Source organism: Panthera onca, chromosome X (genome assembly GCF_046562875.1).
Source record: "Panthera onca isolate mPanOnc1 chromosome X, mPanOnc1 haplotype 2, whole genome shotgun sequence".
Taxonomy (NCBI): domain Eukaryota; kingdom Metazoa; phylum Chordata; class Mammalia; order Carnivora; family Felidae; genus Panthera; species Panthera onca.
Window position 1 is genome coordinate 28,406,252 of NC_138357.1, and position 27,260 is coordinate 28,433,511.

Here is a 27,260-nt window from a genome sequence, read left to right on the forward strand (position 1 = left end):
GAAGAACACACTCCACTTTTGTTCTTTGTACCGGTGAGTATAACCTGGTTTTCACAAGTGTTAATTATATATATTAAATGCTTAGAAGTCTGTGGGTATACCTGACTCTACTTGAAGCAGGAAAAAAGCATCACCGATCTTGTCTATTCCAAATTCCACACATGACCTGCTATTATTGGTTATATGTGTATCTTAAAGGAACTCACTTAGGTCTCAGGCAAGAGAATCCCCTTGTGGCAGGCAAGATTAGTTAGGGAGATCTTCCTGGATCTGAGTCAAGAGCTGTGTTTTGAAGGGTGTAACTGAAATGGTAACGAGTTAGGGAAGGAAAAGTCTAGTTTTATAGAACTTTTCAAAAGCCTGTCTGGCAAAAACTGGAAATAAGGGCACAAATGAAACTAATGAAAATCATAGAAGTGCAAGTAAAATCTTAATGTAGTTTGTATTATTAGACTTAGTGTCTGATTCTCAGTATAAAAATTTCTTCTGAATTCAATGGTGCAGGACACTCTAGTACTGGAGGGCAACGAGCTAGACTAATGATTTACTGGGAGGGCCAATGCAGAGTTTCCTGCCTTTGGATGATATTAGAGACTATGCGACACAGCTCCTAAGATGGCCCCCAAAGGTCCCCAACTCCTGATATTTATGTCCTGTGTAATCTTTTCCCTTTCAGTCAAGCTTTCAGATGAGATTGCAGCCCTAGTGGACAGTTTGACTGTGACCTCATAAAAGACCTTGAGCCCAAGGCACCTAGCTAAGCTATGCATAAATTCCTGACCTACAGTAACTGTGAGATAATAAGTGTTTGTTGTTTTAAACAGCTGAGTTTGGGGGTAATTAATAATGACGCAAAAGATAACTAATATAGAGACAAATCTTTTTACCTATTACATATTTTGGCCTATTCTATGGCTACATACATCCAAATTCATTATTTGGTGTTTTGGTTGTACTCTGCTTTGTGATCAGGGAATTTGTCCACTTCTTGGAGGATAACAACATGTACCGATACTCTAGAGTTTCTGGAGCCTTTTGGGGGCTCTCCTAGTCATCCCTGGGAGGTACCCCCATCACCACATAAGTAACAAAGAAGTCTTCTTGGAGTACAATAGTATGGTGAAGTATGCTCAAATCTTGGCTTGGCCACTTATTAGTGTGACCTTGGACAAGCCACTCTGTGTTTCTGTGTATCAGTTTCCTCATCTGTAAAACAAGAATGACAATAATAACAATAATATTAACTCCTTTATTGAGTTGATGGAAAATTTTAACGAGTGGTTAGAAGAGTACTTGACACAAATGATGTGCCATAAGTATTGGTGAGGTGAAACACTCTTGTTCATGTCTTCTCACTCTCCCATACCCATAAACCCATTAGACTAGGAACTTATTGAGGGCAAGATGATGCCTTATTCTTCCCTATAACCCTGATACCTAGCACAGGATCTGACACAGAGTAGGAGCTCTGAAAATAAGAGTCGAATTGAACTCATGACGGAGTGCTCTCTCTTAGTATACGATATAAATAGTACTGGAATGATGATCACAACACACCATTGGTTTCTTCTCTAACTCTGTTTGGGACAACTGGGGTTTAAAATGCCACTTGCTAAGCATGAGATCTACCCAGCAAATTATACAGACATGGCTATTTGTGCTTAAGCAGTTTATTCCAGTTTGGAGCTCGGTCACAGCTCCCAGGGTGCCTGCTGAGGTGTTCAGGTCAAGGTGAAGCCCCATAGTCAGAGCTGAATGTTCTATAACTGGTTGCATACAGCTCACATTTGGTGAGCCCATACTCTGGTCTGATGTTTTCCTCATATAACCTTTTTTAATCTTCAAAGCAGTTCTATAGCAATTATCATTTCCACTTTACAGATGAAGAAAAGAAAGCTCAGAAAAGTTAGCTAATGTGCTCAAAGTCACAGAGCATGAATTTGAACCTAAGTGTTCTGACTTCAAAGCTTATTCCATAGAGTCGGAAGACGTGGCCTCTCTATTCCTTAATGCCTTTTTATAAGAGCCATTGACCTCATAAATTGTGCCTTCCTAGAACAGGGCCCAGTACTTATAACTACTTAATCCAAAGTAGAAATGGCAGAGCCAGTACTTTTAGGGACTGTTCTAGAAATTTAATTGATTCTAGAGGTGAGTGAGGAACCAAGGACCCTAAGCAAGCAGAGACATGGTCTGTGGGCACATAATAAACTGATTCAGTGACTTAACGTTGGCTCCTTAGAATTTAAGGCTGTAGAATCATTGGGTTCTTCTCACACTAGTTCAGGAGAAGTCAGGCCACAGCAATGATATCGAATCCCAGCATTGTCTTTTACTAGCTGTGTGATTTTGGACTAGTTACTTAGTATCTCTGATCCTCATATTTGACATATATAAAATGATGGTAACATTAACTACCTTATATGGTTGTTGTAAGGGTTATATAAGATAAATAATGCATGCAAAATGCTCGTCACAATGCCTGCATACAGGAATCACTTAATAAATACTAAGTATAATTATCACTCATAAGTATAATAAGTATATAAGTATAAATAATGATAAGCTATTCATGTTGTAATATAAGTACACAGACCCTTGAAGTGCTCCCATAAGATTTCTCAGCATCAAAATATTTTTTAAATGGATTCAGACATTTTAGAGGAAGCAGGGGATGGGATGTGTGCTTTGGAGTCAGTCTACTCAGGTCAAATTCTTTACATTTAGTAGCTGTTGTGATCCGGAGCAACTTGCTTAACTACTTTGAATCTCATTATTCATCTGTCAATGTGGTCTATCAGTCAATGTTCTCCAGAGAAACAGAACCACTAGGATATAGATAGATAGATAGATAGATAGATCTAGCAGTTCACTTGATTGTGAAGGCTGGAACATCTGAAATCTGGACGACAGGCTGGGAGGCTGGAAACTCAGGCAGGAGTTGATGCTGCAGTATTGAGGCAGGATTTCTTCTTCTCTGAGAAAACTCAGTTTTGCTTTTTAAGACCTCCCAACTGATTGGATGAAGCCCATCCATGTTATTAAGAATAACGTCCTTTACATAAAGTCAACTGATTGTGTATGTTAACCGCATCTACAAAATACCTTTACAGTAATAGCTAGATTAGTGTTTGATTGAAAAACTGGATACTATAGCCTAGTTAGGTTGACATCTCCAGTGAGTAATAAAAGAATCCATCTCATGGCCTTGTTAAAAGGTTTAAATGAAATAATCCACGTAGAGAATTCTGCACGATGCTTGCTCACATAATAAGCACTCGAAACAATGTTATAATAATATAGCTTCTTTACTTGGGGTTGCTGGAGAATGACACTCAGCTGTGCTGTGGGAGTGGGGGTGGCTTCTTGAGTTTCTGTGGAGCAACACCTAATGCCTTATGGGCTGGTCTCTGGTTTATGAAGGCAAGTGAAATTCTAGTTTCCTGGCTAAAGGAACTAAAGGAACACCACTGAAGCATATTTTTCAGTCTCCAGGCACAGAACAGGTAGCAGTCCTGAAGTGACTAGAACTGGGCTGAGGCTAGATTGGCAAATAGATGACCTTGCTGGTTGCTTAGGCAGGTAGAGAGCCGCAAAAGAGGATGGATTCTGTAAACTTTAGCAGCAGTAAGGTCAGCAAAGGCAGGCCCAGGGATTCTGGTGTGCTAGTCAACAGAGGCAACAGCCTTTGACAACCTTCCTGAATCTATCTCCCTGGTCTTAGCCACTGAACCCTCTTACCTGGACTAGAGTAATAGTCTCCTTACTGGTCTTCTGGCTTCTCCCCTTGCCCCCTTCAATCTAGTATCCACATAGCAGCCAGTGTGGTATCGTTTAAACGTAAGTCAACTCCTGCCATTTTTCTGCTCAAAACCTCCATGGCTTCCCATCCCAATTTTAGTAAAATCTAAAGTCCTCACAGTGGACTATGATTGGGTCCTAGTTCCTTATCCCATCCCTTTGCTACGTTTTCCTCAGTTCATGTGACTTCAGCCACACTGGCCTTCTTAGTTCCTCAAACACACCAAGCACACACCTGCTCCAGGTTTTCTGTCCCGGCTGTACCCTTTGTCTGAAAGGCTCTTCCTCTCAGATATCCATGTGGTTCTCTCCCTGATCTGCTTCAGGTCTTTGCTCAAATACCACGTATTATTAAGGGCTATTCTGACCACTTTATTTAAAATTGCACCCCCCTGCCCACAAGACACCATTCTTCTTCCCTGACCCGATTTATTTTTTCTATAGCCCCCATCACACTATAATATTAATCAATTAGTTAATTTCATTTGTTTAATGTCTGTCTATTCCTGCTACACACTCTGATGTTCATGACAGTGGGGACTTTATTTCTTGTTGAATCCCAATGAATGACGCATGTTAGGTGTTTAATAATATTTGTTGAATGAATGAGTAAATAAATGAATGAACAAGTGAATACAGGAGCTATGGGTTTTAATATCAGTGTTTCAGATTTGAATCAAGGGGCTATGAGTCTTTATATGAGTATTTCAGGCTTCTGAGAAACAAAAGGCTCGGTATCTTCTGGACTAGAGTCTCTCAGAAAGACGAGTTTCTGGTCTTGTGTCCAGGATCTGAGTCAAAAGAGATCACTGAGAATCCTGGGATTTCATCAGATATGTGACAAATTCTCTGGACATTTACACCCTGGAGTAGGATCCTCATAGGTAAGTGGGTATGATGATCATCAGGCTATTAGTGCCATTTCAGTAGAGTGAAGTGATAATCTCTGGCTAGAGTGGATGGAGATTGAGTAGACCAAAGCAAAACCTAAACAATGAAGACTTGTCATGAATGACCTTTGTGTTAGGTCCTTCGTAAGAATGACCACTATCCCAAGGTATATGATAAGATACAAGAACATGTGATGGGATCTTGTATATAGGCCCAAGACTATGTTACATGTGTGGTGTGGCGTGCAGGTTTATACCCAGGAGTCATGAAGACATGCCTTAGGTTATTGATATGGTAGTCAAGGACAACACTGTTGTCTTCTTGCCATAAACAGAAGCTTTCTTTGTCCCCTGCTCCTCCCCCCATCATTTGGAAGGTAGCCAGATGGCCAATCTAGGTTGCTGGCTACTAATAGTGAGTAGGATTAGCTATGGGTCATGGGCACTCCCAGTTGAGATCCTAGTCACTCTGAGACTTTCCGGACTGTCAGAACTGGGCCTTGGGTAGTAGTGCAATAAAGAACAAAGACAACTAAGGCCTAGAGTCCAAACAGACCTATTAGGAAACAGAAAGTGATCCTGGAAGTTCCTAGAAGTAGGCCACAGAATGAGCATGTAGAACATGGGAACCTTGAATAGCAGAGTTTTTTTTGTTGTTGTTGTTGTTGTTTTTCTGACTTTTATAATTATGGCAGTGGTGACCCAAACAGTGGAAAAAAATAGTCCACCCATTTTGGTAATATAGGTATAGTAAATTTGTGCTGATGCTGTGGGTGGTCAGAGACTTCATAGTTTCCTGGAGAGGTAGCCTCATTTGGTGATGGGAAATGCCTTTTTCAGGCAAAGAACAGTGTGCTATGATGGCAGTTTGCATTACTACCCATCAAACCATGTCTCCCCAACATAACCATGCCATTCAGTAGTATTATATATTTGGATGTGGGTCCTAACCTCTGGAAACAGTATTATAAAAAGATACTTGTATGGTTTTTTTTGGAGAAATGGACTTCCAGTGGCCTCTTCTGTTATTTATGGGCTTTCAGTAGAAGAGGCGAGATGTTGTCATGATGTTTTATGAAGCTGGTTAGCTTTATAGTGTGAGAAACTTGAGCTATGCTTTCGGGACCAAAATAATATCCTTGCTTCCTCCTGCCAACCCACACCAGAAAAAGAAAGAAAAAAGAAAGGAAGAAAGAAAAGAAAGAAGAAAAAGATCACTACGCCCAAACTAAACAGAAATCTGTGTCTCTGGTTTGGTCAGAAAGAGAGGATTGTTTCCACAGAAATGATGATCTCAGTAAGAAGATAGCTGGGAAACTGGCAGCAAAGAAGATCTGGACAGCAAAGAAATCACCTGATTGAGACTAAGTAGAATAAGGACCCACAAGAAAGAGGGGGGGAGGGGGTGGGGAGAGGAAAAGATCCTTCTATAGAGCTTGAGTCAGCCTATTGACCACTCACCAATGTTAATTTGGTCTTTTTGCTTTAAGAGACCAGACAATAGGCATGGGGGTCTGTCTTTATTGCTATCATCCGGTGCTAAAGTTGAACAATCCTTGTTCTAATGAAAAGATTTTTAGGATTTTATCTAATTTTGGGGATTCTGGATTGAGATAATAACCTTTAAACCATTTCCTTTGGCATTCGTGGAACTCAATTATGTTGAAAGCCATGGGTTTCCTGATAGGCCCTCTTAGAGCAGCGATGTTAACAGACTCTTTTTTCTGGCTCTCTTGCCTTGCAGGCATGTAGGTTATTGGCCAAGATGGTGGGTCCAGTGCAAGGTGAGCTGGGATGAAAGTTGGAAGTTCTTTGGAGCTGATTTTTTTTTTTGTTTTAAAAATGTTTATTTTGAGAGAGTGCAGGCAAGGGAGGAGTGGAGAGAGATGGAGAGAGAGAATACCAAGCAGGATCTATGGTGTTAGTGCAGAGCCCAACATGGGGCTTGATCCCAGGAACTGTGATATCATGACGTGAACCAAAATCAAGAGTCAGACACTTACCTGACGGAGGCGCCCCTTTGGGGCTGATTTTAATACCAAGAAAGTAACTCTTAGAGTTCCTTTTCATATCCCTTACACATAACTGGGACTCTGAAATGTCCAGAACCCATACCACAAAAGACCCTACTGGGTTCAATTGAATATTAGAGCTATAATTCTAAAATATTGTTCAGTTTAATTCTTTCATTTTATAGATGTGAAAACAAAGGTTCAAAGAGGAAAAGTGCTTTATCTAAGATTACCCAACCAGGTGTCTCCTAACTCCAAGTGCAGTGCTTATTGTAATGTAGCTCAAGAAATGAAATGCTAGGCTCAATATTTGTAGATTACACTCAAAGACAGTTGTATGGAGTAGAGGAACCTATTCTCCTGGAGATCTTCCAACTGACAGTGAAAGGAGTACTGTAGCTCAACCACCCTGACGCTTTGCCTAGTAATTTGGCCTCTGGTGCCCAACCAAATTTAGAGTCATCTCCTCTGGAAAATTCTGAGTGCTTCCCTGTGAAGGTTTCTGTTTATAGTTGGTAGATTATGAGTTGATATTTAAATTCTGGTACCGACCCCATGTTGTCTGGCAGACTAAAGTGAAGAAATGGGATGATTCTAGAGTGATTTCTAGGGGCTTTGAGTTCAGAACTAGGATGGTCAAATTTTCTTGAGCTGAAGCAAAGGAAAATACATTATACTTATATTGATTGTAGATAGATGGTAAATTTGGCTCTGTCCCCCGGGCAGAAAAATTGTTAACATAAATGGATAGAATCTAAGAACTTGGGTCTCCTCTATCAATATGCTACTGAGTTCCTCAGAAATATTCCAGCCATATGGGATTGCTCTGTTGTCCCGACTGCTAAACCTCTAGTTGAGATTTTGGACTAGACCAGTGTTTTTAAAACTGGCTAGTCACCAGAATTACCTGGGTGGGGAGGGCTCTTACAGTTAATCAAATCTGCAATTGTAATGCTTTTTAGCACACTATTTCCAAGGTCCTACCTCCAGGGATTCAGTAGGTGAAGAGGCATGGCCTGGAAATCTGTATATTTAACCAGCTTCGCAGGTGATTCTGATGATCATCTAGGTCTAAAAGTTGTTGGACCAGCTGTTTCTCTTTTTGTCCAGCTCTGCCTGTAAAAGGCTTCTTTGCGAAAAACTCACAGGATGACAGACATGCTCTGCCGAAGAAAACCAAGGCCTGCAGATGCCCAGGGAAAAGGTTATTGACACAGCCAGAAAAATTCGTTTAAGGAGAAGAGTCACAGTGGCAAACCATTAAATAAGAGGCTTTCCTACTGTTTTTAATTATTTATTTACAGAATTACACTTAACTAGGTGACAGAGAAAGTAGAGGAGGAGGCAGAAGGATCTGTAATTCGTGTTAAGGGATCATAACACATTGAAGATCCAGAAGATATGAATATACAACATTTCTGAAGTGATGTTGAACCCAAAGAGAAAACGGCATTTGCCTGATAAAAATTTGATTCTGTCACCCTCATCCCCTGGATATTTTCCCAAGCATGTTGATTTGGCTAAGTGAGATTTCACCTATGCTAAGCTGAACCCAGACAAGTTGGAACATATCTGGGAGGCTAAGCATCTGAGTTTGTATTCCTTTCCATAATTACCCACTCCCTAATCATTTCTTCCCGGGCTTCCTATAACTTGTGACAAAACAGACAGTCAAGTGCTACTGAGATTCCCTCAGCATTTGTCTAGAGTTCTAAAGTAATAAATCACCAGGGAGAGTCTGCTTTCAATTTAAGATGTTGTGAACTGCTTTGAGAGAGTGTCACTAGAAGAAGTCCAAGGACACTAACCTAAGGCCTTTGGGGTAGAAGTCACCAGGAGCCAACAGACCCTCCTCTCACATGCACGTTGGAACTGCGTCACTTTGCCTCTGTGTCTACCATGTTCCATAGGCTTTCACAAACACAGGGCCTGGGCCCTCAGGATTGGTAATCCCTGCTGGGGCACCTTACTTACCCCTGCCTTCCTGGCCATGTCAGCTCCATAGTAACCCTTCCTTCTCAGTGAGGAGCTTATTTCCTTTAGTCCCCTCCTTAGCTGGTTATAGGAGAGAAGAACATCTGCCACAGTGTTTATCCAGATGACAATAATGCTTAACACGATACCCAGGAAAGCTTCCTTTCCACAATAAGAATTAGAGGTGATGGCTCTCTGCGGTGGCACTTTGGATCCTGAGCAGTGGGCCAGGAAGATAGATTTTGGGATGAAGTGTGCCTTTTAAAAATAACCCTTAATAAGCTTTTAATTCTAGAATAGTTTCACACATACAAAAACGTTGCAAGAGTATCACAGACTTCGCCTATACTCCGTACCACATTAACTGGTGAAAAATTAAAATTAAATCGATTATTTACGTAGTTGGATTCTAGATGCCATCTTTGCAACTGTTTTCCATTAGCTTCATATTTGCTCTATTTCTTTTTTCACCATCTTTTTCTATCTCCTGTGGTTTTAATTGAGTATTTTATGTGATTTCATTTTATCTCTTCTCTCAGCATATCATTTATACTTCTTTTTAAAACATTTTAAATAGTATTAATTATCTGTTGATAATTTCAGCCATGACCACCAGGAGATCTTTTTCATTTTTATTTTTTTTGTATGTATGTATGTTTGTATTTAGAGAGCGTGCACACATGTGCGAGTGGGGGAGGGACAGAGGGAGAGAGAGAGAGAGATGGGGGTAGAGAGAGGGAGAGAGAGAGAGGGAATCCCAAGCAGGCTCCATGTCCAGCACTGAGCTTGACATGGGGCTCAGTCTCAGGACCCTGGGATCATGATCTGAGCCAAAGTCGAGAGTCAGATGCTCAACCAACTGAGCCAGCCAGGTGCCCCAGGAGATCTTCTTTAGATTCTCACTCTGAGTTCCTGGTGAATTACTGCAGTGAAAGCCCACATAGGTGTGAGGATCCCTCCTGTGACTGCAACCGCCAGGAGTTTGACAGTCTCAAGGTAGTTTGCTCTTAGCCTCCAGAAATTTGTCAAAATAGTCATTTAAATATCCCTACCAGCTTATGGATTTCGGGGACTTTTGTTCCAGATAAGTGAATTTCAAAGGTTCTGTCACTCTGAATGTGACTGTCTCTCCAAATTTTGGGGTAATATTTGCCCTGCAACATCAGTTCTTTGATGGGTCCAAGAAATGTCATTGATTTTTTTTGTTTGTCCAGCTTTTTTTTTTTTCCAGGAAGAGTGACAATTTCCAAGATCTTTGCATGATCTGAACCCAAAACTCATCTTTTTATATCCCAAACCATGGCCTCAGTCTACCCCTTCACTCCACTACTTCTGCTAGCTTTGAGTAAGGCTGATTCTGATGACAATATCTCTGTGTGTCTAGAATCAATTTATGCTCCTAATAAAAGGATGAAAGATAGGTCCAGTGTCTGGTAGAACATTAATTGGCTCATTAACTGTAAGTGCATCATCTTATTTTCATTACCCAGGATCAGGTTAAGAATGGGTAGAATCCTAAACTCAACCTTTTAGGGATGAATATATGCTTTTTTTTTTGGCAATCACTATAAATAAATAGCCACCAAAAGGAGTTTAGAGGAAATAAAATATAAAACATATGTTTTTTCTAGGTTGATTGCATAAAGGCATAGAAGCAGACATAATAGTGGTCACTGGGCTTTCCTGGAAGACTGGAGTGAGAGGCTGACTTAGAGAAGGTAAGCTTTCAGGGCACGATGATCCCCTATGTACTATGGGCTTCCACCCTTTATGGGGTTATCAATCCTTTTGAAATCTGATGGAAGAAAAGGACCTTCTTTTCAGAAAAATGTACACTCTTACAACATTTTAAATCCATGTTCTTTAGATAGAATTTTCATTTGCCTTTTGCATATCTGGATAAATAATAATGGCCTGTGACATCTTTAGCCCATTTAGATGCCTTGTAGGAGAGCCTCTCGCTTTTTTTCTGCTTCTACCTAGGAGGGACTTTAGTCTTCCTATTCAGAGAAGTTGTGTTTACATCAAGGGTTGACAAAATTTGCCCAGTTGGCAGAAAGGGGGGGATGTAAAATAAAGTTTTATTGGAATACTGCCACACCCATTTGTTTATACATTGTCTGTGGCTGCTTTTTTCCTTACAATTCCAGAGTTGAGTAATCATGACAAAACTAAAAATGTTTATTATCTGGTCCTTTACAGGAAAAGTTTTCTGACCCTGCTTGAGATAAAAAGGTCTAGAAAAGCACAGCTGATAAAAGAATTACCTTATATAAGAGTTACCCTGCCCAAGGATGTTTACATTTTAACAGGGATCAAAATGCTTTTCAATTGGATGGACTGAATCTTAAAAATGGAATTTTATGTTTTAATGAACAAATGGCCTAAAATCAACCGATAAACCCCTAACTCAGATCACTTACATGTGTGTTCAGCTGTGCTAGCAAACAGAAAAGGCTTTATCTGACCATTTCCTGTAATTCAAGTATTCTCAACCAACACCAAACTGGCTCACACAAAACTTTACGGTAAATTCTATCTTTTGGTATTATGCTGGACTTCCTTTCTTTTTCCTCACAGCCAGTGCTTTCAAAAAGCCTTTCAGCTTCCCAGAAAAAGAGGAGGCCTATCTGATGCTCTTCTCCTTCGGGTGTCAATATGGTGGCTTCCTAATACAAATACTAGTCTTCTAGTGCTCTTTGCTTAGAGGACCAGAGTAAGCAGTTGTCAACAACTTTTTCTGCAAACACTAATGTTCATGGGGCCAGCAGAGGAACAAACACTGAGTTCACACAATGGCATTTCTCTCCAGTTTAATATTTACACAAGCTACTCACTGGTTTGAAAGGCCAAAGAAGCCAGTTGTGCTAATATCTATATAACGGTTGAATCAGGGAAGAGCCTCTAACAGAGAATTCTTTGAATGCAGGGCCCAGCTGGCCAATCAATGGCGCTGAGCATTCAGGCTTGTGTTTCTATTTGTCCTCTTACGGTTCCAGGCTAATCTCACTCAGGATTGGTCCTTAACTGATGGAGAGAGATGTCAAGACAACCTAGGGTTATTCTTTTGCTCTTTGTGCTACTTTTTTACTGGCTTCTCCTATCTGCTGACTTGGATTGTACCTCACCATACCCCATTCTTTGCTTGTTTCCTGGGAACTTACCGTGTACTGATTCCCTGGCCATTTCCCAAACATCTTGGTTCCGTTTCTGTGGAGATAACATGCTGTGGTAGAAGGATATAGACTTTGGGTTCAGAGAGAACTAGGTTCAGCTTTATGGCATAGTAGCTGGTGTCACCAAGGCAAACCTTGATGAATCTCAGTTTGTCTGTAAAATGGGAATACAATACTTGAGATAATGTGTACAAAACACCTAGCATAGCACCTGATATATCATAGACACTCAGTAACAACAGTTCTCTTTTGTCTCATTCTTCTCAGTGGGACCTCTTGATATCTGTGGCGTAATGGTCTCGGATTCATCATTGTCCAGACTTTTTTTGATTTAGAGATGCCATTCCTCCCTGGGCTCACATTCTTGCTATCCTTCCTTTCTTGATCCAGTGGAGCATACCAACTGACTTTTATTGGATGGCTTATCATAATTCCTAAAGACTTGGAAAGCCTGTACCCAATAACACTCTCCTCAGTCATTTAGAAGGGTTGTAGAATCATTATGTGGTGATTTGCACATAAATGGTGCTGTGTTTTATTTAGCTATGACAGGAAAGAATGTGTAAACAATAGCGTCTGCATGAATATGCATGTTGCTTAATGACATCATTATTTAATTTGCTTTTTTGCCAAGATTCACCTCACAGATGGTTCTAGGAAGGGCCCAAGAATTACACTGAAATCACCATATACTCATTCTCTTCTTGCCAATCACATAGTTTTTTTAAGGTTTGCTGGGGCATATGTAAGCAATAGACCTATCTCACATTGATTCAGATTCTTCTTTTAAGTAAACAATTGAAGAGCTAAACTATTCCAAACGCCATGTCCTGGAAATCAGAAGCATCCATAATGTAGCCTTGTATTACATGCCTTATGCTAACCCCTCTCCCTATAATTCTTGCCCCTCTCTTCTACGCCTATACCCTATGTATACTATTGACCTATGCTCCAGTTTTCACTGCCTTTTACTTTCTTCTATTGTGTTAGGTAGAATTAATGATCCTAATTCTTTACTCTCTAGTAAAGAAGTGGTATCGTATATTCCCATCCCTGCAAGGACTTAGAACTTTGACCCTGAGGGGTCACCTGGGGCTAATTACTTTACTACAGTTTCTCTTGAGGGCCAGAGGAAAATGGAAAGGCCCTTTGCTTCCCTCAAAAACCTTCTTTATTGCTTTGTATCTTTTCTGAAATATATATTGGTAGTCAATCTTTCAACTTGAGACAGTGAAAGACTTAAAACGCATGCATGCTATAGAGAAGAAAGAACATATAAACATAGTGCTCATTGCCATCTCAAGTGACAAGTTTACCAAATGGACTTGGGATTCAACAGAAATTTAAGTAAGTATATTTTATGTGCCAACCACCGAACTAGGTATTTTCCAGTTGTTTTTATTACCTCGTGAATCCTTATAAGGACACTGTAAGATAAATTTCATTATTTTCCCCATCTTATATATGAAGTAACTGAGGCTCAGAGAGGTTCAAGTTATGTGCTCAAAGTCACAGCTGCTTAGTAGCAGATCTATGACTGAAGGCCAAGCCAAGGAAAGAGGCAAGTCCTTGAGAAGGGATTTAGTGTTAGAATGAGAGACACCCTAAAAACACACTTCCTACATTGCCAGGCAGTGTTAGGTCTTCCTTTTCTTTCCCTCCCTCAACTTTTGAATTTTATAAGAATATATATCTTATTTTCTCTCCCTAGTGCTTAGTCCCAGGGAAGAGGGAATTCGAGTGGTAATCAGACTTGCTAAGCAGTTGTTGAGAAAAGGGCCATTCTAGTGTACTGACCTGCCTCCTGCCTCTCTTCCCACCTTTACTCTGTATCTCTGTGGCTCTGTGGGGAATGGAACAACTTCTGAATGGGAACTTATGTAGAACTACAACAATATAGAGTCAGCAGGTTTGGCTACTCTTCCAGGAACTTGAGATGATACTTGGCAATGAGCTTCTATGTCAGGTATTCCCAGAGATAGTTCAGTCCCAAGGCTGAGTGTATGTGATTGCTTAGCTTCCAAACTGCTCAGAGTAAAGCTCTGCAATAGCCCACCATCTCCTACCCTTTTAAGACTTTGAACAGGGAGCGGAGACTATTTTTGTGCAAAAAGTGGTCTGGGCCCTAGCCCCCAAATAGCCATTTGGGGGGAACTTAAGTCTTGAAAGTACTCTCAGAGTAAAAATTTTGGGGGCTTCATTGTCTTCCACAACTTAAGACCTATGGAATCAGGCCCAAGCCAAAAAGCATGTTTCTTTTTCCCAAGCTAGATACTTGAACCAAACTATGAACTCCATACTAGAGCAAAACATGCTATTCTCCTTAAGACTGAATTTTATATCAAAATTGCTTTTGTATTACAGATACTTTTGAAAAATCAAAGTATTTTTCAGGATACACTTTAGAAGCCATTTTTCTTCAAGTGCAAATTTGGTTCTACTCTAGTGTTCTCCCAGCTGACTCTGGGTTGAGTAAGAATTGTATGTGCTTCAAATATCTGCCTGAGCAGAGTGAGATTCTCCTCCTCCTCCTCCTCCTCCTCAATACCATCACAACCAACAAATTTAGGAGAAGTAGAAAGGTAATTGGTATTTATTGAAGATCTATGATGTGCCAAGAGTTGTGTTAGATGCTTAAATACATTACCTCTAATTCTGTGTACATGGTGTCTAACTCAAGATAAACTTCTGAAGTAGAAGCTATTTTCTCACTTAACAGATGAGGAAAATTCAGCTTAGAGTAATTAAATATGTTGTCCAAGATTACCTAATTACTAAGTGCAGAGCTGGAGATTTTTTAAAAACAGCTTTATTGAGGTAAAATTTGCATATCACAAAATGTACCCATTTTAAGTGTACAACTCAATAATTTTTGGTAAATTTACAGAATTGTGCATCTATTACCATAGTCCAATTTTAGGACATTTTCATCACTCTAAAAAAAAGATCCCTCATACCTATTTGAAGTCATTCCCTATTTTCAGCCATGACTAGGAAACCACTGATCTACTTTTCTGTCTGTATAGAGGAAAGGAAATAATAAAGATCAGTTCAGATATAAGTGAAATGGATAATAAAAAATTGTAAGTAGAAAGAATCAACAAGTCCCAAAATTGAAAAATATTTAGCTAGAACTACCAATAAAAAAGACAGAATCCTCAAATTAACAAAATCAGAAAAGAAAGTAGGCTCATTACTACTGATCTCACAGAAATAAAAATGATTACAAAATAATACTAAGAACAATTGTAGGCCAACAAATTAGATAACCTAGATGTAATGGAAAAATTCTTAATGACACACAAATAACCAAAATTGACACAAGAAGGAGAATTCTGAATAGCACTCTAACAAGTAGAGATTGAATTAGTAATCAAAAACCTCCCAACAACAACAGCAGCAACAACAAAACCCAGAAGCAGATGGCTTCATTGCTGAATTCTACCAAATGTTTAAAGAATTAACACCAACCATTCTCAGAGTCTCCTAAAACATAGAAGAGAAAGGCATATTTCTGAACTAATTCTATGAGGCCGATGTTATTCTGATACCAAATCCTGAAAAAGATATTACAAAAAAAACATAGACCAATATCTCTTAGGAATATGAATGCAAAAATTCTCAACAAAATACTAGAAAACCAAATCTAGCAACACATTAAGAGGATTATGTACCATGACCAAAAGGGCTTTATCCCAAGAGTACAAGGTGGGTTCCACATATGAAGTTTAGTCAATTCAATACAACATGTTAATAAAATTAAGGAAAAACCCTACATGATCATCTCAGATGCAGAAAAATCATTTAGCAAAATCCAATGCCCTTCGATGATAAAGACACTCAAGCCATGAGTAGAGGGAAGCCTCCTCAAAATGATGAAGGGCATCTATGAAATACCCACAATTAACATCATACTCAGTGGGGCACCTGCGTGGCTCAGTTAGTCAAGCGTTGGACTCTTGATTTCGGCTCAGGTCATGATCTCACAGCTCATGGGATTGAACCCTGTGCCAGGCTCTGTGCTGACAGTGTAGAGCCAGCTTGGGATTCTCTCTCTCCCTCTCTCTTGGCCCCTCCCCCACTCCAGCATGCATGCATGCCCTCTCTTTGTCTCAAAAATAAATAAATAAACATTGGAAAAAAACCACTTAAACTATGAGTAGAAGGAAACTTCCTCAAAATGATAAAGGCATCTATGAAATACCCACCATTAACATCATACTTAGTGCTGAAAGACTGAAAGTCTTCCACTTAATATTAGACATGACATGATGTCTGCTCTCACTGCTTTTATTCAAACATTGTAATAGAAGTTCTAGTCAGGGAAATTAGGCAAAAAAGCAAAAAGAAAAAGAGAAAAAAAAGCATCCAAATCAAAAAGGAAGTAGTAAAATTATATCTATTTCCAGTCGATATGATCTTTTATATAAAAAATCTTAATGAAACCACAAAACACTCTGAGAGTTAATAAACAAATTCAACATAGTTTCAGGAAACAAGATCAATTTACCAAAGCTAGCTGTATTTGTCTACACTAGAAATAAGCAACCCAGAAATGAACTTAATAAAAACAATTTCATTTATAATAGCATCTAAAATAATAAGACACTTAAAAATAACTTCAACAAAGGATGTGCAAGACTTAAATACTGAAAACTACAAAACATTGTTGAAAAAAATGAAATGGAGAGACATTTCATGATCATGGATAAGTAAATGACAATACTCAACAGATTTATCCATGAATTCAATGCAATGTGTGTTAAACTTCCTACTGTCTTTTTTATGTGTGTGCGGAAGTATACAAGATTATCCAAAAATTCACATGGAATAGCAAGGGACACAAAATAGCAAAAATAATAATCAGAAAGAAAAACGAAGTGAGAGAATTCACATTTTTCAATTTCAATAATTAATACAAAGCTGCAGTAATCAAAATGATGTGAGCCTCGCATAAGCATAGATACAGAGATGCATGGAATAGAATTGACAGTTTGGAAATAAACCCATTCATTGATGATCAATTGATCTTTGACAAGGACTCCAAGCCCTTCAATGTGGAAGGAGTAGTGTTTTCAATAAATGGTCCCTGAAAAACTGCTAACCATATGCAAAAGAATGAATTTAGAAACCTGTATCACACCATATAAAAAATTAATTCAAAATGGATAAAAGACCAAAACAAAAAGCTAAAATTAAAAAACCTTTGGAAGAAAAAATAAGCATGAATGTTTATGGCCTTTTATTAATCAATGTTTTCTTAAATATGGTATGAAAAGTACAAACAACTAAAGAAAAACATATAAATATGCCTCCACCAAAATTAAAAACTGTCATGCATTGAAGGATACTGTCAATACAATAAAAAGATAATTGACAGAATGCAAATCATACACTTGATAGAAGTCTAGTATCCAGAATATATAAAGAGCTCTTACAACTCAACAACAAAAAGACAAATGACTCAATTAAAAAATGGGGAAAACATTTGAAAAGACACATCTCCGAAGAAGGTATACAAATAGCCAACAAACCCATGATGCTTAACATTAGTCATCGAGGAAATGTAAGTCAAAATTACAGCGAGATTGGAAGGCTGGAATTAGAAAAAGGAAAATAACAGTGGTTGGTGAGGATGTGGAGAGATTGGAACCCTCATACATCGCTGGTGGGAATGTAAACTGGTGAGACCACTGTGGAAAACAGTATAGTAGTTCCTAAAACTTAAACATAGAATTGCCATGGGGCCCAGAAATTTCATTCCCAGGCATATACCTAGATAATTGAAAACATATGTTCAAACAGAAACTTGTACATGTATGCTCATGGCAGAATTATTCATACTAACCCGAAGTGTAAACAACCCAAATGTCCATCATCTGATGAATGGATAGACACAGTGTGGTAAATCCAAATGTACTATTACTCAGCCATAAAAGAATGAAGTACTGATACGTGCTAAAACATGGATGAACCTTTGAAAACACACTAAATGGGGCACCTGGGTGGCTCAGTCGGTTAAGTGTCTGACTTCGGCTCAGGTCATGATCTCATGGCTTGTGGGTTCGAGCCCAGCATTGGGCTCTGTGCTGACAGCTCAGAGCCTGGAGCCTGCTTCGGATTCTGTGTCTCCTTCTCTCCCTGTGCCCCTCTCCTGCTCATGCTCTGTCTCTTTCTCTCTCTCTCAAAAATAAATAAAAATAAAAAAAATAAAATAAAAACACATTAAGTGAAAGAAGCCAGACACAAAAGTTTACATATTCTATGTGCTATGGTGTGAATGTTTATGTCCTCCCAAGCTTGTATGTTGGAATCCTAACCTCCAAAAGTGATGGTAGTAGGAGGTGGGGCCTGTGGGAGATGCTAAAGTCATAAGGGCGGAGCTCTCATGAATTGGATTAGTGCTTTATAAAAGAGGCTCCAGAGAGATCCCTAGCCCCTCCCATCATGTGAAGACACGGTGAAAGGAGTTGGGTATGAACCAGGAAGAAGGTTCTCACCAGAACTCAACCATGCTGGCATTTTAATCTTGGACTCCCCAGCCCCCAGAACTGCGATAAATAAATGTTTATTGTTTATAAGTTACCCACTCTGTGGTATTTCGTTATAGCAGCCTGAATAGATGAAGACAATATGATTCATATATATGAAATATTCAGAGTGGTAAATCCATAGAGACAGAAAGGAGATTAGTGGTTACCAGGGTTTGAGGGAGTGCGGAATTAAAAACGAGTGTAACAGACACAAGATTTCTTCATAAGGCGATGAAAATGGTCTGGAGTTAGATATTGGTGATGGTTGCACAGTATCTTGAAGATACTAAAAACCACTGAATTGCTCGCTTGAAGATGATTAAAATGATGAATCTTACGTTATGTGACTTTTACCCCAATTTTAAAAATGCTTCAGTGCTGGAAACTCCAACCATTACCCCAGAAACAGGTTCAATCTGGAGCAGGGAGACGTTGCCTGAGCAAAGGGTGAAGATCAGATGATGATGGTCCTAACTATGGTGGGACCTCACAGAGTGGGTTTTTAGTTCACATTGCAAAGCTCACGGATGCAGTAGTAGCTCTTCAAATGACCATGTTGTGGTGATCTCTGATTAAGTCGTTGCAAAACCCTACGAGTTGCCCCACAATCTCAGTCTGGTGTAATTCTCACCTGATTGAGAAGCTCTCACAGTTCTCGCTCGCTGGCTTTGTTTGGGCTGCTATAACAAAGTGCCACAGATCGGGTGGCTTATAAACAACAGAAACTTCACTTCCAGCAGTTGTGGAGGCAGGAAGTCAGAGATCAATCCGGGTGCACGCATGGTGGAATTCTGGTGAGGGCCCTCTTCTGAATTGCGGACTGCCAGCTTCCTATTGCACCCTTCTATGGCAGAGAGCAGAGGGAGGAAGCAAGCTGTTGTGACTCCTAAAAGGACACTAACGCCATTCATGAGGCCCCACCTTCCTGAGTTCATCTAATCCTAATTACCTCCCAAGGGCCCCACCTCCTAATACTATCACATTGGGGGGTGGGGTTTCAATATATAAATTGTTGGGGGACACAAATATTCAGTCTATAACACCCACTTAGGAATAACTCCACTCTAAAGGAAATACTTACACCTGAATGGTTTTGAGTTAAGACATCGTTATGGGAAGTTAGATTCATTCAGTTTAGTCACCAGATATTTATCAAGCGCCTAATGCTACTTATTGAGCATTTATTGTGTGCTTGGCCACTGTACATAAACATTATATTCTTTATATATATTAACTCACTCAGTCCACTTAACACACCCATTAAGTAGATCTTAATGTTCCCATTTTACAGATGGGCGACTACAATGGGAAGATGTTAAATAACTTGCCTAAGGCGGGATAGCCATTTAGTGGCAGATCTGGGATATTAACTGACATTAACTATGATTCTGTCCCCCATGCTCTTTAACACTATACTATGATGGAGGTTCCTTTGGGCTGGAAGGTGAGGCATATGGGGATTGTAGAGAAAGAAGTCTAGCATGAATTCTGGGTGTTATCCCAGACCGATTGATTAAATTTCTCACATTTCAGACAGTTGTTTAGGCTTCATGAAGACAGGGACTTAAATAACCTATTTCTCTCTCTTTCACTCTTACAAAAATAAAATCTTTTATCCATTATCATTTTCACAATTTCTCTGTGCAGGAAATTGGGCCTGTTGAAATCTCATAATATTGTTGGAATGGTGTTAGGCATTTACAGTATGTGTTCCAGTTTGTTTATTTGTTAACTGTGAAAACCTGTTGATCATGCATTAAATTGAGGCAGATCTATAGCTTCTGACTTAAAAAAAAAGAGACATATTGTAAATGTGGCTGTTGACAGAATGACAGGATTTTAAGCTTTTACAATTAAAAATGTCTACACATTCTGTGTAACATCCAATAATTAAATGTCTGGCGAGTGTCATTAAACAAAATTTACATACCAAAGGTGTTGGTTTGTAAATAACCAGGATAGGAAGAATGGATGAGTGTATACACAACTGTGTTTACTTGAATAACTGCCTGTAATGTAATGAGACCATCATTTCATTTACTCTTCAAAATTCTAAAATATATCAAAATTACTATTTATGCTGTCCTAAAGCATGATATTTGCTGTTCTGGCAATAATTATGAATACAGAGAGATAAATTAGGATTAGATTATCTAATTGCAACACGGTGTTGTAATTTTTTTAACCATATAAACGTTAATCCATATCACCTCTTTCAGTGGGTTAAGCGGCAGACTCTTGATTTCAGCTCAGGTCATGATCTCACTAAGATGCCATGCTCCAAACATACTTTTTTCATACTGGGCATACTGTTTATAGAGTGCAAGGCTGCTTAAACTTATTAATGTTGTTAAGATTGTTATAAAATGATTTTTCTGGCTATTTCACAAATATCCACTTTCTTTCTCACTATCTGGCAAGCTTCCCATGTCATTAACTTCTTCTTTATAGTCGTAGAATGTTTAATGATAGTCCTGTACTCATAATAGGTGCCCAGTAAATATTCCTGGAATTGTAGATTGCCTTTCTAAGTTGCTAACCTCATTTAAGGTCTAAACTGTAAAGGCCACGGTATCTGGAAATTCTGAGCATAAATTCAAGAGTGCCTGAGAAATCTAGGAATTGTTTTTGCTACTGGAAAAGAAATAATAATTCTTTATTTTTCCCAAGTGATTGGACAAGTACTCTAAACACAGCCTCTCTGGCCTAAAAAGGCTCAAGCCTCCCCTCCCTACATTCACCAGGATATTCCCCACATCCTTGTTGTGGAAGGGGCTGGCTTCTTCTTTGTAGCTACTTTTGACTTATACAAAAAGGGATATCTCTCGGGAGAGAAATTGCAAACAGTAATGCCTAGTTTATCTGGCATCATTTATCCTGAGACTGCTCCAGGTTGAGTTAGGTCCTCATTACCTGTAGAAGGAAGGGGAGAGGGGTTCCACTTCTGGCATGACAGTAAGGAGCTCTTTGAAACTGCTCCTCAGAGAAACTGGTGACAATTATTTTTTTTTAAAACAATATAAAGTTTCTGGAAATTGTCCTAAGGGCATACAGCACAGGAAGAAACATGTTCTAAAATTTTTTGTGGTGATGGATGCAGAACTCTGAACATACCGGAAACTATGGAATGGTATGCTTTTTAGTGGGTGGATTGAATTGCATGGACATCATATTCCAATAGAACTGTTAAAAATTAAGAAAGAAACAGGGAAACCAAACTTCAGATTCTGTCTTCCAGAGTGCACCCAGAAAAGTATTAGTGAAACACAGGAGAGTGTAGAACTTATCTATTGCTCTTTAACAAATTTACCAAAACATAGCTGCTTAAAAGAGCAAAGATTTAACTCCCAGTTTCTGTGGGTCAGGGATCCTGGGCCCAGTTTAGCTGGCTGCTTCCCCATCCAGGTCTTTTATGAAGTTACAGCCAAGCCATTGGTCAGAGCAATAGTAGTCCTATCAGGTCTTGGCTTGGACTGGAGAATTTGCTTCTAATCACACTCACATATCTGTCGACTGGGAAGACCAGATTCCATTTTATTTATGTGGTTGCTGAAAGGCTTTGGATCCTCATTACATGGGCCTGAGTGTTCTCCAAATATGGCAACCGATGATGACAAGAGAGAGAATATGCTAAACAGTATTCAAGATGGAAGCCATAGTCCTTTTGTAACCAATCTTGAAAGTGGAATCCCATGACTTCCACTGTATTCTTTTCATTATGAAGAGCCAATAGTTCCAACCACACTCAAGGGCAGGGGATCATGCAAGGGTGTGAATACCAGGAGGCAGGGATTATTGGGGGCCGTCTCAGAGGCTGCCGGGCACAGAGAGAATTTCCCAGGCTATAGATATTCTATCTTCTCTTTTCGACTATGTCTATGGAGGATGAAATGTTTGTAGTAAAGAAGCTAAATTATCATACAGTATAATATATGATGTGATTGGGATTGCTCAGGAAGCTATGGTAGTGTCGAGGAGGTACTTTAATGCTGGAAGTACCTTGATGCGTAGTCAAATCATTGACGTTAGATGATGTGATATTTGATCCTTGTTTTGAAGTGAGGAGTAACTCTGGCTAAAAAGATGGGGTGCAGGAGGGAGAAAGACATACAGGCACTGTGTCTTAAAAAAGATGCAGGCAGTTGAGTATAATTGGAAAGGAGGTAGTGTGTGTGTGTGTGTGTGTGTGTGTGTGTGTGTGTGTATGTGCGTGTGTGTGTGTGTGTGTGTGTGTTTAGGACAAGTATGTGAAAGGACTAGATTCTGAAGGTCTATAAATGACATGCTAAGGAGTTGGAATTTTTAAACTGAAGACACTTGGGAGTCATGTTATAAAAAGGGAAGTCACTTGGTTCTCATGAGCAGAGCAGAGCAAATATCTGTTGATTATGCATTAAATTAAAAGGAATCTATAACTTCTGACTTTGAAAAAAGAAGAAATACAGCCGGGAATTTCTAATAACCATTATCTAAACATACCCCATGTATTCCTCCCTTTGTACCATTGCTTACTCTTTCTACCGCCTTCCGTTCTCTTTTCCCCCCGCCCCATTCTAATAAATACCCCCTTTTCTTCAGAGGCCAGTTTAAGGAATGCCTACCTCCATGAGAACTCCCATCATTTTAGCCCATAAGATTACCTTTCTCTGAATTCACAGCATTTGAAAATTACCCTGCTTCTTTTAGCCTCTAAATACATAACCTGGTATATTTAGTTATTTCATCTTTATTCATCCATTGCATGAATACTTACTGAGCAATCTCTTACATGCACAGCATCATATAAAAATCTTCAGTGATATCCAGTCATACATGATATGGAACAAAGTCTCTGCCTTCACGAAGTCACAATCTAGGCCTGAGCCATGCACCCCAGATTACTGGAAGTGAATGTGAAAAGGGCTGGTTCTGGGGCCCACCCAAGACTCACTGAATAAGAATCTGAGAATAAGGCCCCCAAATCTAGACCTTAATACATTCCTACCGTGAATCTAAAGAGTATTCAGTTTGGGAACTAGTAGTCTGGTGAAAGAGATAAGAATATACATAAATAGTCCCCACACAGGAAACATATGGAAAATTTCAGGAGTTCAGAGATCACTTGTAGCTGGGGCAATTTAGGCAAATTTTCATGGACAAGACAGTATTTTGATTGTCATACCTCAGGGACAATTACTGATATAGCCTCTCTTATTTGTTTCTTTATTTTGATCCCCTTCTCTTTGACATAAAAGCCTTGGCTTTACTTTGAGAATCCTGCCCCTTTAACGGGAATAGCAAACAAATTTTCAAAGTATGTGTTTCTATGAGGAGCTTTTCCAAATTGGTCTTAAGATCCTGATTCTCCATTTGCTAGCCTCTTCTGCCACATCTTTTTAAATCCAGACTTGAAAAACCCAAACCGCATTTACTTCTTCATCCACTTATATATGCTGTTCACATTCACATTACGCTTGTGGGAGGATGAGAGCTATATAAATCCAAGGTGTTATTATTATTACGATCTCTCACTGCTGTTCCCTTTTGGCCCTTTATTCTAGGCTTTCAACTCGACTTAGTTTGAATTCTGCTTAATCTGATCTTCAATTTAATTCTAGTTCAGTAAAGCAATCTATAAATAATAACAATGATAATTATAAGAAACAGGTCAGATCTGTTTACTGCAAACCTCAGTGGACTAAGACCCATGTTCCCTCAATGGGGTCCCGAAGACACTCAAATTCAACATCTACATTTAGGGACACGTCTGCCGGGTGGATCTTTTTGACGTTCATAGGGTTGATTAGTGCTGGTAATTTTTTTTTTCTCCATGAATGTTCTTATTACTGACAAACAGAGGTTCTGCTACTGAAGAGGTTAAAGAAAAACTGAACATTAGCCCACACGACGACATTCAGTCCCTTTTAGGAGATTGTGATGCCTCTGGCGTCTCGTAGCAGGCATGTATCACCATCTTCTCATATTAAATCCTGTATCAGTCAGGGTCCATTCAGAAAAGCAGCAGTCATTTGGGGTATTTTACATATATAGAGAGGTACACAGAGAGTGATTCGGGGAATTAAAAGCTTTTGTTCCATTGGAAGGACTGTGGTAAAGAATGTTAGGAGATTGCTTTCGGGAAACAAGGATGTGTGAGGATCTCAGAGAAACCACCACCGGTGATACCTGCTGCCTGCTCACAATGGACATGACCTCAACTGCCTGCATTGTATCAGAAGCACAAGCCGGCTTTAGTGAGAAAGGTGGATAGAACAAGCTTACTCCTGTCTCTGCTTTTTCCATTCTCCTCTGTTGGCACAGATTTCGCATTTTTTTTGTTTGTTTTTGTTCCCTTGAAATGACATACATGTTAAGATACGTGGACACGTGCTCCAAAACGTAAAACATTTTTTCACTTAGTAGATTATGAGCACATTCCTGTCATTAAAGATGATGGCCTGTAATTTTAATAGCTGTGTGGCGGTCTTTTGTGTGGATATATCATAATTTATTAACCACTATATTATTTACAACAATAGGGGGATAGTGCCTGTGTTGGGATCCCGGATTTGATGCTCACTGGCTTCGTGATCTTGAAAAGTCACTTAACTTCTATAACTCTCCTATTCTTCATTTGTAAAATGGAATGGAAAATACTAGCTACCTTTTGGGTTGTCAAGGACATTAAAAGAGATTGTGTATACAAAGTGCTTCATACGTGGGGCACCTGTGTGGCTCAGTGGGTTAAGCGGCAGACTCTTGATTTCAGCTCAGGTCATGATCTCACAGTTGTGGGATCGAGCCCGGTGTTGGGCTCCGTGCTGTGCGTGGAGCCTGCTTAAGATTCTCTCTCTCCCCACCCTCCGCCCCTCTCTTGTTCTCTCTCTCTCTCGTGCGCACACACTCTTTCTCTCTCTCTCTCAAAAAAAAAAAAAAACAATTAAATGAATAAATAAATAAATACAAACAGAAAACCCCCAAAGTGCTTCATACAGTGTCGGGCATGTTAAAAGCTCTCAGTAAATAGTGAAGACTATTATTACTATTGTAACTGGGTTTTTTTACTTTATTACTATTATGTCATGACTCGTCTTTTTTTTTTAAATTTTTTTTTAACGTTTTATTTATTTTTGAGACAGAGAGAGACAGAGCATGAACGGGGGAGGGGCAGAGAGAGAGGGAGACACAGAATCAGAAGCAGGCTCCAGGCTCTGAGCCATCAGCCCAGAGCCCGACGCGGGGCTCGAACTCACGGACCGCGAGATCGTGACCTGAGCCGAAGTCAGCCGCTTAACGGACTGAGCCACCCAGGCGCCCCTCGTCTTTTTTTTACATTACATTATATCACAGATGTTTTTAATTTACATTATTTTACATTGCTTGTAAATTCCTAGTGATTGCATTACTGGGTCAAATGTATGTGCATTTTTTGAGTTTTTTTTTGAGAGAGTATGGGCAGGTACCTGTAACACATTTCTTTACAGAAATATTGGGCAATTTATACAACTCCTAATGGTTGTATAATTTATCTATTTCACCAAACCTTCACAATTTCAGGATATTATCATCTCAATCATTATAATATAGCTTTTCAACTGTCAAATTGGTCTTGTTTTAATTGATGTTTGCTTTTGTTTTCTGTCCTACTTTATGAATTGTTTATTAATTTCATTTCTTACTGATTTATAAGATATTCTGTATTAGATGATATATGTAAAATGCTATAAAATATATATTATAATATAAAATATGAATATAATATTCTCTTGGTATATTTCTTATTTATTGTTTGCCCTTTGATTTTATTTATGGTGCCGCTTTTATTTAGGTTGTAAATTGATCGAATCTGTCATGTTTTCTCTGTGTCATTTCTTTTTTCATGTTTATACTTAGGTCTTCATACCGAAACACCAGATATTCATAAAATTTTCATGAAATCACTTTCATTTCATTATGGAATATATAATCCTTTTATATTTTTAGAAAATGTTCACCGATTGTGGCATTACTGTAAACAATCTATCTCAATTGCATTGTAATGCCATTGTTATTACATACTAAATACTTTAATATACTGTTTATTTTCCTGGGCTTTCCAATTGGTTTTATTGATATGTCTATTTCTGTTCAAGTACTTTAGTGTTTCTATTGTCAGAATAATATGCATCAGTGTCTAATAATGCAAATTCATCCTGTACTTTCCTTTACATAGACTTCAAAAACATTTAGTGGAAATTCAGGGGTGCCTGGGTGGCTCAGTTGGTTAAGCATCCGACCTTCAGGTCATGATCTCACGGTTTGTGAGTTTGAGCCCTGTGTCTGGCTCTGTGCTGACAGTTCGGAGCCTGGAGCACGCTTTGGATTCTGTGCCCCTCCCACCCCCTCCTGCCTATCCCTTGTTCATGTTCTGTCTCTCTCTGAAAAATAAATAAACATTTAGTGGAAATTAAAAAAAAATCCATGTGCTTTGGGTTCAAATTTCATTAAATTAATATATATGGGAAGAATTAACATGTGTTTATTTTTATTTTTTCAGAGAGAGAGTGAGCTGGGGAGAGGGGCAGAGGGAAAGAGAATCTTAAGCAGGCTCCATGCTCAGTGCAGAGCCCATCACGGGGCTCGATCCCAAGACCCTGGGATCATGACGTGAGCCAAAATCAAGAGTTGGGCATTCAACCAACTGAACCACCCAGGCGCCCCTAACGTGTTTTTAATGCAAGGTTTTTTCATCCTGGAAAATGATTTATCCCTTTTTTTATGGACTATTTTGTCTCCCATTTAAAAAATATACTTCTTAGAGGTTCCTACACTTTTTTTTTGGCTAAAAAATTATTTATGTTTTTGGTTACCAGTAAGAAAAAGATCTATTTTATATTTTAATCATTATTTACTTAT